A 13,548-nucleotide genomic window follows, 5' to 3' on the forward strand; every position below is an offset into this window, starting at 1 on the left:
GTATTTTTTGTTGTTGTTGTTTTGTTTTGTTTTGTCTTGTTTTAGAAGGAGCCAATGCTGCAAGGATAAGTTGAGGGATCCTGAAATGGTGGGACCAGGTGGTGTGGATGGCATGGGCCTGAGTCGATAGATGATTCGGACCTGCTGGCTCTTAGGAACAGGTGTGCTGCCAGGTTGTGACAGTTCAGAAAAATGAGATGGGGACCTGCCATGAGCCTTATCGTTTCTGGCAAAGATTTATTGACTAAGGAATAGAATTTTGGCTCTTTCTTTTATATGTCAGCCTGCAGCCAAAGCCCAATATTCTGAGTGATGGGAGGAACTACTTCAGGTCTTCTGCTCAGTGAGTCCCTCCAGTGTAAGAAGTTCCATTTCCTTAGGATTGATGAAGAAAGAAAAGATGCTGTCTATTCAGTGATGGAAAAGCATATGTTGCAAGATGTATCCCAGTTTCAGAGATATTAAAACATGGCTCTGTGCTTAGAATTGATGAAAGATGATTTATTAGTTGCTTTTCTGTTGCTATGACAAAATACCATGACCTAGGCAACTATGGACAAAAGAGTTTATTTTGCAAAGGGTTAGAGTCCATGATGACCAGGAAAGCATGGCATCAGGCTGCATGCGTGGCAACAGGAGCAGCAGCTGAGAGCTCATGTCTTGAACCACAAGCACAAAGAAGAAAGAACAAACTTGAAGTGACAGGAGGCTTTAAACTCTCAAAGCCACCCCCACCCCCCCAGTGGCACGATTCCTCCAGCAAAGCCACTTTCCCTCAGCGTCCCCATCTGGGGACCGAGTGTTCAAATGCCTGAGACTATGGGGATGTTTCTCATTCAAACCACCACATTGCCTGAACGGTTCAATAGCTATATGATCTTAGTTACCATCCTCTGGGTCTGTGACCGTGACTGTGAGTAAACAATGACAGTTGTTGCCAGCTGCTGAACACATAATGGGTGCCTGGCATATTTGCCTTCATTACCTCCAGTCTTGTCTGGTAGGCTGTAAGAAATGGCTATAAATCCCACTTACAAAGCAGAGCAGGCCTCCTGAAGGAGGGGAGGGGAAGATGCAAAGCTGGGGGGGTAGGGTCGGCTGGAGCTGAGATCCGAACCCAGCAGGATCTCCCTTCAAAGCTACTCTAGAAATCGCTTTCTTTGAAGGAGTTGCCTGGGTTTCGAGTGGTTTTGAGAATGGTACTAAATCTAAATATTTGTGGATTGGTTTAGAAATGAGTTGCCACCCATCACACAGCTGTCACACAGCAATAGTTGGGAGATTCTGGCTCATCTCTTCTAGCTTGCTTACAGAAAGGGAGGGGTGAGGGGGTGGCTGCTCTTTCCACAGAAATCATTGTAGCCACAGTAGAGGGGCTAATGCTGTGTGGGGCTGAGAGATGCAGAATCATCGTTTCCTTTTGCCAGCCCTTTCCCTTCTGAGGAAAGAAGCACTTTGCTTTTTCTTTTAAGTCTTCACCAGAGCTAAGTACAGGATTTTAACTGATGGCAAAAATATAAAGCCCTGAGGTTATGTTTTGTCACTGTTTATTACTGGCTTCAAAGGAGAGGCCTTGATGAGTGAAGCTGCTGCTGGGTTACCATGGCAGTAATCAGTCAAACCGGAAGGGGCTGTTTAAAGCCAGCAATCTTAACCCTTTTCTCCCCACACAGAATCCAAGAGATGGGAAGGTTTTCATTTGCACAATACTGCTGGCTAAGGCCAATGTCTTTTGGATGAGAACCCACCTTTGCTTCTGGCTCTTTGCATCATCCAGCCTCCAACCTTACTGGCATGTGTCCCCAGTCTCCTGGTTCTCTAGACACAGGCATACACAGTTGCTTGTGCCTCAGCACACTTTAGCAACTATCCTTGTTCCATTCTGTAGAGATTCCATCTCCTCCAGGACGCCTTCCACAGAGCTGGTCATGTGTGTGTTGAAGCATGCCTCAGCACCCAGTGTTCAACTCTATCTTGGCAAATGTCACTTGGATTATAGTTGTCTGGGACATTCTAGGCATGTGCTGTTCTGCTGTGTTTCTGATGACATGTCATCTTAGAGATGTCCTTGAGTTCTGTTATCATCAGCTTCCCCTGTGTGGAATGCAGAAGTCTCCTGCACAGTAGTTGTTGGATTAAAGGTATAGCTCAAGTTAAAATGAGCCCCAATGCGTGTTCAGCAAACACTACAGAAAACTTACCTCCTTATAGAACCAAAGCTCCCCCAGGATAAGGACCTTGTCTTTTATTTTTGGATATTCAGATCCTACCAAACATTTGGATCTACTTAGAAATATATTTCTATATGCAAGTGAATTCTCTTATAGGTAATGCTTATCCTTAGCACAAACACAGAGAAAACCCTTTCTCTGTTTTCATGATAAGTTAATTCATAGCCTTTGATAAAAATTTCACAAACTATAAAAACAAAAACTATTTATGGTATCATTTGTGTATCCCCTCATTCATACCTATGTTTATGTATAAATTTATATCATATCAAGATATTCTAATTTAACTCTTCAAATTCTTCACTGTAATGCAATGTACCTAGGGTCAGATTAACCATTTGGAGGTTTGTAGCTCAGGGGTAATAGATAAACCCACAGTGTATAACCATTAGCATCCATCTCCACACTATTTTCACCTCTATGAGTGGGATTATAGGATGTCTATCTTTTCATGATGGGCCTGTTTTATGTTGCACAGTGCCCTCACTTAAAAGCTGAACTGTTTTGTACTATATGTGTGCCCCATTTTGTCTGCGCATAGACACTTGAGTTTCTTCCCTACTGTAGCTGTTGGAAATAGCCCTGCTGCAAACCTGGGTGTACAGACATGTTTCTTTTTACCACCTTGATTATGTTGATTTTTGTATTTTGATTTTGTGTTCTGTTACTTGGCTTAACATGCTTCTCTGATCTAAGAGTGTTCTTTTTGTATAGTTTCTGTAGTTTTTCTTGCTTTTGAGTTTTAGTTTCATTGTATTATAGTCTTATATGATACAAAACAATTGCTTTTTGATTTGTTAAGACTTTAGAATTGTTCTGTGAGCATAATTCAGCTGGTAAAGTGATTGCCTCATACACATGAAACCCTGGGTTCATCTCTAGCACAGGGGAAAAAAATCAGGTCTAGTAAATTATATCTGTAATTCCACATAGGAGGAGGCAAAAGTTCAAAGGTATTTTCAATTATGGAGCAGGTTCAAAGCAAGTCTAAGATATATGAGATTCTGTCTCAATTAAGTAAAATAAAAGGCCTGGCTGGACCATGGTGGTGTGTGCCTCTGATCCTAGCACTCGAGATACAAAAGTAGGTGGATCTCTGTGAGGTCAAGGCCAACCAGAGCTGTTACACAGAGAAACCTTGTCTCAGAAAACAAAACAAAAACCCAACAAAATAAAAGACCTGTATTCTGGCCTCAAATGTAAGGGTTTATAGGAAGTTTCATGGCCTACAGAGGGGACAGGAATTCCCTGGTTATCTGGAGTATTCTTTTGTTTGTTAAAAGCTTTTGATTTATGGTAGAATTTAACTATGAAGTTTCTTTGTTAATTTTGCATGCTTATATATGGATGATATATCTGTTGATGAGTACGGGGCATTAACATCTCCCATTGATAAAGTGTCTGTGTCTTTATGTCTGTTTTATGAAGTTGGACCTTAACTCTTCCAATGTTTGATGAACATATAGTTTTGCCTGTCTTACTTAGGTTTCTATCACTCTGAAGAGACCATGACCACAGCAACTCTTACTAAGAAAAACATTTAATTGGGATAGCTTATGTACAGTTCAGAGGCTTAGTTTATGATCATCATGGTGGGATATGGTGGCATGCAGGCAGATGTGGTGCTGGAGAAAGATCTGAGAGTTCTATATCTTGCAGGCAACAGGAAAGTGGTCTGTGTCACTGGGAGGGGGGATAGCTGGAGTATAAACCTCAAAGCCCACCTCCACAGTGACACACTTCTTCCAACATGACCACACTTGCTCCAATGATGTCAGGCCTCTTAATAGTTCCACTCCCATTTTCTTTCAAACCACCACAACGAAGATCATGATTGCTCTCTTTGTTAGTACACAGAAGGCCTCTTTTTCCATGTGACTAATCCTGGCTTGGATTCTACTCCATCAGATATGAATGTAACTTCTGCAGCTTGCTATTGGATTCCATTTGTCCAGAGTGCCCACTTTGAGTCTGTATTATGGTTTTGCTGGCCAGATGTTTCTGTTGCTGACAGCAAACAGTTGGGTCTTGTATTTTAATTCAACCTGCCAATCTGTGTCTTTTAATTCATTTACATTTAGAGTTGCTATGTGTCTCTTGAGTTGTTTTTCTGTTGATTCATACTCTGTTCTAATCCTCCTTCCTTAATCATTTGAAAGGTTAGCTGAGTTAGATGGCTTTCTTTCCTAATCATTACTAGTTCATCCATTCCTGTTAGGAGGCTTTTCCTTTCCCTGGCTATCATGATTGTGGTTGTCTTTCCCCCCATATATTGCATAGCATTCCTTCTAAGTATCTTTCTATGATGCTGGGTTGGTAGACCTGAGTTGCCTTAATTTGTACTAATTTCATTTTTCCATCATTTAAAAGGACAGTTTTGTAGAATATAGTAGCCCTGGTATTCACTCACAAGGCTTGAAACATGTCAATCTCTGTCCTGGTTCTGGGGACTTCTACTGAAAGGCCTGATGTAATGCCTTCTTTACAAGCAATAGCTTAGAACTGCCCTCTCATAGTTTTCTACAATGCAAGGTTTTGCATTGATATATATGAAAAATATTGTACTTCAGTTCTCTTGTAGTGCTTTTATCTACTTCTTGGTATTCAGGTAATGTTAGCCTTACGTGGTGAATTTGGAAATGTTCCTTTCTAACCCAATTCAAAAATTAGGGAGGAGGGCATTGGAAAAGTTTAAGAAGAGTTCACACACACACATGTACAGCTAGTTAATTAATTCAAATGTAAAAAAGAAAGTTAAGTCCAAAGACTTTTTTTTGGTTATTGATTTTGTCTCCTTAATTATAAATTTATTTGGGTTTCCTGTTCCTTTATGATTTAGTCTTCATGGGTGTATGTATTTAGAAGTTCATTCACTGTGACCAAGTTGGCCAAATTGTCCACATTAGTCTTCCCTGGTCTTCTAATACTTCCTAGTCCTATAAAATCTATATTGTTCCACTTTCATTTTTTATTTCATTTTTATCATTTTTGTTTGTTGAGACAGTATCTCATGTATCCCAGGCTGGCCTTGAACTCACTGTGTAACTGAGTATGAGCTTGAACTCCTGGCTGTCTACCTGCCTCCACTTGGGTCATATCTGAGCTTGATTCTTCTCTCTCTTTTTCCATCTAACTGAAAATCTGTATTTCTAGAAATAATTTCAAAGAAATAATTTGTCTTTTTATTCATTTTCAATATGTTTTTTTCTGTTCTATATTTACTGCTACACTTCTACTAGCTTTGGACCTATCTTACTCCTTTTCTATTTTCTTGTATCTGTGGTGAGGGAAACAGACCCAGCTCAGCTCTGTAACCTCAGCAACCTGAGGTGTTTCCCTAGACTCTTGGAGCCTTCACTCAGGCCAAACAAGGGTTCATGGTTTTGACACTGCAAGAGTTTGGGGACTGATTTAGTGATTTCATTAAAAGATGATTTTTTTTTTAAAGATTTATTTATTTATTTTGTGTACAAGTGTTCTGTCTGCATGTGTACCTACATGCCAGAAGCTCCCTGCCTTTTTAAAACCATTCTGCCAATCTGTGTTTTGAGTGGATAGTTTAATTCGCTTGCATTTAAGGTAATTGTCAATAAAAAGAGACTTACTCCTGGCATTCTTCACTGTGTTTTCTACAAGTTTTTTCTGCTCTTTGGTCTTATTTCCTGTATAGCTGTATTCTGTGTTGTTGGTTGATGTTGGGTAATAAAGCACTTAAATTTTACATTAGTTACATTTTTTCATTGCTGTGAGGAAAGAACTGCCTCCCCCGCAAAAAAGGCAAATCAAAGGGTCCGGTCCATCATGGTGGGTAAGCCACGGGGGCAGGGGCATGCGACAGCAGATACATTGCAGAGTAAGTGGGTCAGGTAATAATTTCAGCTCCAATGGCATAGCACTCTATCCACACCAGACAGATTTAATATGTAAACCTTTATTTTCGTTATAAAAATGGGTTTCATCCCACTTCTTTATGTTGGTGACAGAGAATGACATTTTTTTAACTGTATGTCCATAAATATAAACCAGAATTGTTCAATGCATTAGTCCCTTAAACTATGACTTTTTTAAGTGTAGAATGCTAGAGAAAGGGTTCAGCAGTTAAGAGCACTTGACCTGGGTTCAATTCCCAGCACCTGTATGGTCTATAACTCCAGTTCCAGGGCCTCAGATGGCCTCTTCTGCCTCCTTGAGCACCAGGCAGGCAGGCAGATGATGCACAGACATACATAGAAGGAAAATATCCATTTCTAAAGTGTAGAATTATATATCAAAGTTATAACTTTAGCTTTTGAACTAAAAGATTGTTTTGAAAGTGCTAATGTCTTAATTCATGTAGAAAAATTAGTTATGATCCATTGTTATATTAATAGGAATTTTTATGTTCATTCATATTTACTTTTATTGAGGTCTTTATTTCTCATACAGCCTTAAGTCTTTCTGTGTGTATCTCTATCTCTGTCCCTGTCTCTCTCTCCCTCTTTCACAGGGGGAGTGGTTTCTCATGTGCTTTATTTTATTTGTTGTTGTTTTGGTTTTTTTTTGGAACAGGGTCTTGTGTAGCTCATGCTTGCTGTGTAGCAGAAGCTGACCCTGAATCCTGGTCTCTACCTCCCACCTGCTGGGATTAGGAGCCTACTCCACTATCTACAGCCTCCCCTACTTTTGAATCAAATAATGCTTTTGGCCTGTGTTTGCTCTCACAAATTATATTTTAGCTGTTCCAGAAACAGTGGTCATCTACCTGGTATGGAGTAGAGGAGGAGGATGGGAGCTGCTTGTGTAGTAAGACCTGAAATTGATGGATGCTCTTTTTTTTTTTTTTTTTTTAACTTTCCAATTCTTCCTCCTGAAAGGAAGATCAACATTTCATCACAGGTTCTTGGTATCCAGGCAAAGGGTGACATTCCTGGTGCTTCCTGCTCTACCTTCTTTCCAGAATCTTCTCTCTACTTTGTATTTTAAAAAATATTTGTTGGGGGACTGGAGAGACGGCTTGTTGGTTAAGAGTACTTATTGCTGTTGCAAGGGGTAAGAGTTCAGTTCCCTAGAACCTGTGTCAAGAGACTCACAACCCCCAGTAACTCCATCTCCAGTGGGACTTGATGTCTTCTTCTGATCACTATTGGCACCTGCACTCAAGTGTTAATACACAGATCCACACACATACATACACATAATTTAAAAATATTCTAAAGTTATATTTGTTGGAACCAGATGTAATGCCAAAAGCCTGTACTTGGAGCTCTTGGAAAACTGAGGCAAGAGCATGTCCAATTGCTTGGCATTTTCATAATGTCTATTAACACTAAGGTGGCCCATCTTTGCGTCGTGCACCTTTGTATCTCTTTTTTAGTCAGTCACCCCTGGTTGAGCATTACTTCTGAGTCAAGTTTGGCCATAGTGGGAACTGGGTGAGGTGGCCATAGTCGGGAGGTCTGTGTGTTTACCACTGCATTAATGACCCTTGTGTCACTTCTCCACTTTGAGCTCCTTGTGATTGGAAAGCATGTGTGGTGCCATTCCTGTGTCAGCCTGTGGGATACCTCCTTTCTTCATGTTGACATGTTGATTATAACTCCCAGAAGCACTCCAATCATACCTTCAAAGATAAAGCCTTTGCACTGGTACCAGCCTGGCTACTTCTGAAGCTTGGCATTTGGGAGGTTCTTCTTTTCCCGGAGTGACTGACGCCATCTTAGCATCTTGGTCCTAAGTGTCTGGCATTTTTCAAACAGCTCCCATAGCTTATGAGCACAGCCATTTGAAAACATCTTTGTCCTTCTACAGATTAATCGCTTCCCCCTCCCTCTGGAAGCCAATCATGTAACTCCCCATTTAAGCCTTTCTCGTGGTTCAGTGTCCTTCTGGTGGGGACCTCTTTGTGCTTGCATTGAACAGCCGCAGGTTTGTCTCTGTACCTGAGCCTTCGGTGTCTGTCTTCTCCCACACTCTCATCTTCCATTTGCTTCCATAGAACATCGACTCTTCAGAACCCCTTAGTTTTGATTCATTGTGTTTAACAAGCATTACTCTGTGCCAAGACATCAAAGATTTTGAAGTAAGGAGAAATCTAGATGTTCATAAGACATGGTAAGCACTTCCCCTGAAAAAAAGATAGAGATGTAAACAACCATACAGATGTGTCCACCCGGGAGCCAGGGACAAGCACAGAGATAGGACTGGGATGAAAAGGAAACAGCCTCAGAGTTCCAGCATGGGATCTAGCATTTCTAAATGCCCGGTTGTTTCAAGATTCTACCCCAGGGAATTAGTGTGGTGTAGAGTCCTGCTAGCTGGTTGGCATAGAAACCAAATAAACAAAATTAAGTCCTGTGCTAAATGAGATTTAAATAAGCTTTGGCTTTGAAGGCTATGAACCCAGTGCCACTGGCGTAGGAGTCAGCCTACTAATCTTCTTTCTTCTGTCTCAAACTCAGCTACATTTTTACCTGGGAGGTTGGTGTTGGAAGCATCCTATTCAATTAAGTGCTCCTGTCTGAGAATGAGAGAGGATGGCATTACCATGGCTCCTTTGTAACTGAGCCATATAAATGCCCTTGGTTTCGCCATCCCTTTGAAAGAATACTCATACAAGGGCAGCCTGACCAGTTGAAAGCTAAGTATTGCTCAGTATCTCAAACATTTTATTTGCACATGACTAGAATATACATCTTAAAACTCCAACTACATACATTACCCAAGTGCATCCTGTGTGCTGGGGACCGAGTAATTTAGTTGTGAGTCTGCAGATCTCCAACTAGGGTTGCATTCTGTTTTTATCATTATCTACTGACATCTTCCAAGCACAAATGTGATTTATAATCCGACGATCTTTTCTCCTCTTGGTCCTTCAACATAGTACTGAATCAGCCTCACCAGAGGAGTGCCTGATGTAGGAAAGCATCCCATTTCCCCACAGAGTGTTGTTCCTCGTGGTATTGCTCATGATTGAAGGGATAAGACTATTGTGGTCAGCAATTTGTGAATGATGGGCACTTTTACCAAAATTGCTTTTCATCTTTGCCATCTTCATGGAGGTTCTTTACATGTTAATACATATATTTCCATGGAGTGTGTGTGCAGCAGGAAGATGTTCTGCAACTAACTTGACACACAGCTTTTCAGCAGGTCCAGAGGGACAGAGGTCATCTATTGGCAGGTGCTTCCATACTTTCCCTATAATAAAAGAAAGTCATAGAGCTAAAAATCTCCAAGGGTTGATTCACACAGACCTTTATAACTAGCTTGTTGTTGTTTGTTTTTAATCAACACATGAAGTTGGACAAAAGTTATTTATTTGAGTTACACACTCAACAGAACTTTGCTTCTTCATGTTAAAAAAGAAAAATTGCTCCAGATAGTTCACTCAGAGCCAGCTATGTGCATCTGTGAGTTCGAGGCCACCCTGGTCTACTGAAGGAGTTCCAGGACAGCTTCCAAAGCTACAGAGGAACCCTGTCTCAAAAAAAAAAGTGTCTTTAGGTGGGAGTAGGTAGGCTGGTGGTAGGATGCATGCTTTTCTAGCATGCATGAGGCCCTGGGTTCAATCCTCAGCACAGCAAAAGAGAAAGGAAGGGGAAGAAAGGAAACAAGAGAAGGAAAGGGGAGGAGACAGAGGGTAGGAGAGAGAAGTCTTCAGACTTTCCCACAGCATAGTGTTCAAACTGGACCTCTAATTAATAAAAAAAAAAAAAAAAAAAGGTCAATTTGTGGTGTTAATTTGGCAGTATGTTAGCAAAAGGAATTATATGATTATCAGCAAAGCAGAATCGAGGGCACTAGATACACCTGTTGAAATCAATAGTGTGTTGATCTCTTCTCCTGGGGTTATATCTAAGACATGCCCCACCCCTCCCATGGCACAGCATGGCTTCTAACAGTGATTTGTGGTGAGCAGGGATGGCTGGATTCCTGAAGGTGTCAGCAGTTCAGTTCAGAGGATAGCCCTATCCAATACCAGCTAACTTGCTCCTGCTGCAAAATTAATGAGCCAAACAAGTACCTAGCCAGCTGTGCTCAAAATAAAAGCATCCCTTATAGAAAGTAGTAATTGTTCTGGTCTATGGAAGAAAGGACAATTGTTGTCCCACCTACCCATCATCAACACATAAACCCAGTTGTCACTTCAAAGGACTAAGACATGGTTTATTCTGGAGCCAAATGTGAGTGACTATGGCCCAGAAATGCAAGTGCAATTTACCCAAATACTGTGTTCCAATGTCACAACAAAGCACAGGAAGCCCTAAATCAATACACTTTTCAAATATGTGATGGAAACATCTGATAAGTGGATTACAGGAAATCTCTGTTAATGGCCTCATATGCTGTCTAGTGATGCTTTTAGCCTTTGGGATGGTGGAAGCTAGATTTACCAAGTAGTGGCAAGGATGTTGGATCACACATAGCCAAGTGTTCGCAAGGATGTTGAATCTCAGATAGTTATTTAGAAGCAAAGGCAGCCCAAGATAATTTGGCTCTAGACCAAAAACATTCCAATCTCCACTTTAAAAAGCCAAACAAACCTTTTTTAAAGGGTGTATTTTATTTTATGTATGAATATTTTGCCTATCTATATGTCTGTGTACCATGTGCATATCTGGTACCTTCAGAGGCCAGAAGAGGGCATTATGAGCCACTGTGTTGTACTAGAAACCTAATGTGTGTGTACTGCAAAAGCAATGCATACTCTTAAACATCAAACCACCTCTCCAGGACAGATCACTGACATTTGAATCAACCTAACTTGTAGGATGTCTAAGGAAGGTGTGAATTTTTCTGGAAACTTCAGTTCACACCACCTTAACTTCAGAATTGCTGGAGCCCACAGATCAAACAGATAAAAGACTAACAAAAGGGAAAACAAACAAACAAACAAACAAAACGGTTTAAATTATACATACACCCACATGCTAGCATCTAAATTCAACAAGAAAATGTGGCCTACAGATTCAGCCACCTGATTGAGCCCAGAGTGTCATCTTAAACTAAGCAAACAAAAAAGAGTGGCTTCTAGGCAGGGAAAGCAAATTCTAGGATGATGAGGAAGAAAACGGGGATATAAGAGTTGTCAGCTGCCTTCTTCGGTGAGATTGATGAGAGTCCTCCTGGAAGAGACCATTAGACACCAGAAAGATGGCTCAGTGGTTAGGAGCACTGACTGTTCATTCAGAGAACCCAGGTTCAATTCCCAGCATTCACAAGTTAGCTTACAACTCTCTGTAACTCCAGTTCCAGGGGATCGGGCACCCCCCTCGCACAGACACAGATGCAGGCAAAACACCAATGCACATAAAAATAAACAAAGTCTTAAAAAGGAGATTTTTCTTGCTGCACGTGGGATGAGGGCTTCCTTTATGGGACATTAGCTTGTCTGGTGGAGAGAGATTTTCCTGCTACACATGGGATGAGGGGCTGCAGCCTGTTACAGGCACTTTCCTCTCTGTGAGCATCCTAGGGAGACACCAGTTTTCAACACTGATCAATTTAAGAAGGGAGATGGGGATTGAAATGTAGACAGGTAGGCTGCTGGCTGAGATTCTGCTTGGATTGTCAACACCCACCATGCCTCACCTGGCATGGGGCTGATGACCTGTGCTCTGTCCTATGGTTGCTGGAGTTCTCTGAGGAAGGAGCCAAAGATGTTTTTATCTGAGAACACAAGTGTCCCAGCTGTGCTGGTGGCCTTGAGAGAACAGTAAGGTGAGCCAGCCTGAGGATGAAATTGAAGTCATTATGACAGCAATGTGAAGAAAGGGAGCATGGCCCAGAATCATTTACCCTGACAGTCTGCCCCGTTGAGAGCATATAGGGGATAGATTCCTTTCTTTTTTTGATACCGTGTGTAGTATCACTTTTTCACCTGGACTACCAACCCGCAAATAATGACACAGAGACTTCATTATTATGAAAGTTTGACCTTTTAGCTTAGGCTTATCTCAACTAGTTTTATAACTTAGATTAACCCATTTATATTCATCTACATTCTACCACCTGGCTCATTTCCCCTCTTCTATCTTGCACCTCCTGATACCTCTCCGTGTCTACCTGACAACTCTGCATTTCTTCTTTCCAGAGTATGCCTCTGCCTGGAAGTCCTGCCTATGCCTCCTGCCTAGCTATTGGCTGTTCAGCTGTTTATTACACCAATCACAGCAATACACCTTCACACAGTGTACAAATATCCCACAACACTGTCAACTGGTATTCTGACTAGATGCCAAAACCATTTTAATTGAGAAAGGACTCTGTGGGATTCTGTCAGGGTCTCTGCTAGCCACAGCAGAGCCCACTATGATGGAGTTCTGGGCTCCAAAAAGAGGGGCCTCACAGCTCAAGGAAGTCCCCCCCATGGGGAAAGGTGGTTAGGTAGAGGGTAAGGAGAAGCCATCTTGAAGCCAGGAGCCAGCATTTGGGGGGGGGGAGTGTGAGGAGGGATGGTAGCAGTCTCAGGAGAGTGAAAGGCAGATAGATAGTTTGAAGATGTGCTGGAAAGGTCTATATTTGAATCTCCTGGTTGGTTGGCTTTCCATATTTGCCTGAACTCCCTCCCAGTTCCTTCTGTTGCATTTTATCTGTTCAACTTTTGTTCTTCTGTGGATGTTTGAATGAGAATGGCCTTCATAGACTCATATGTTTGAATGCTCGGTCCCTCGGTGAGACTGTTTTGGAAGGGTAAGGAGGTGTGTCATGAATATGGACTTTAAGGTTTCAAAGTCTGCCACCAGGCCCAGCCTCCCTCCCTGCCTTCTGCTTGTGGGTCAGATATGAGCGCTCAGCTACTGCTTCAGAACAATGCCTGTCTGCCTCTTCCCATGCTCTGTGCCACAATGATCACGGACTCACCCTCTGAAACTACAACAAGCCCCCAGCTAAATGCTCTTTTTATAAAGAACCTTAGTCATGGTGTCTCTTCACAGCAATTAGAACAGTAACTCCAAGACATCTTCTTTGGCCAGTTTTGTTAGTTTATCTGTCACAGGGAAATAGTAAGGTCTCCTGGGTTTCACAGACATTGCCATTAATGCCACTGAGCCTCTGACATGCTTCCGGGGCCTTCCTTGTCCCTTGCTCATTTGTCATCTTCGGTGGTTTCCTTAGCAGAGTTCCTATGGACTTACCCTGTTGGCCTCACTTAACCTTTCTACTATTTTATCACCTCTTTACTTTTCTGTTCATAAGTTTTGTATTTTATAATTTCAGTTTTGGTTTCCTTTTTCTTCTGAAAAAAATTGAGTGTTGTTACTGAGTAGTTAGCACCATAAACCCATGAAATTAATTTTGTTCTATTTTAAAGGAAATTGGAAAACAAAAGTTGATT

The 13,548-nt window shown here is 41.5% G+C and overlaps 1 protein-coding gene across 2 annotated transcripts in view; it reads left to right on the forward strand.

The window, feature by feature from the left end:
- Positions 1–13,548, forward strand: part of Pced1b (PC-esterase domain containing 1B) — a 126,053-nt gene that overhangs the window by 64,903 nt on the left and 47,602 nt on the right. The window lies entirely within an intron of this gene.

This window comes from Phodopus roborovskii, unplaced genomic scaffold, assembly GCF_943737965.1.
Source record: "Phodopus roborovskii unplaced genomic scaffold, PHOROB, whole genome shotgun sequence".
NCBI classification, from domain to species: domain Eukaryota; kingdom Metazoa; phylum Chordata; class Mammalia; order Rodentia; family Cricetidae; genus Phodopus; species Phodopus roborovskii.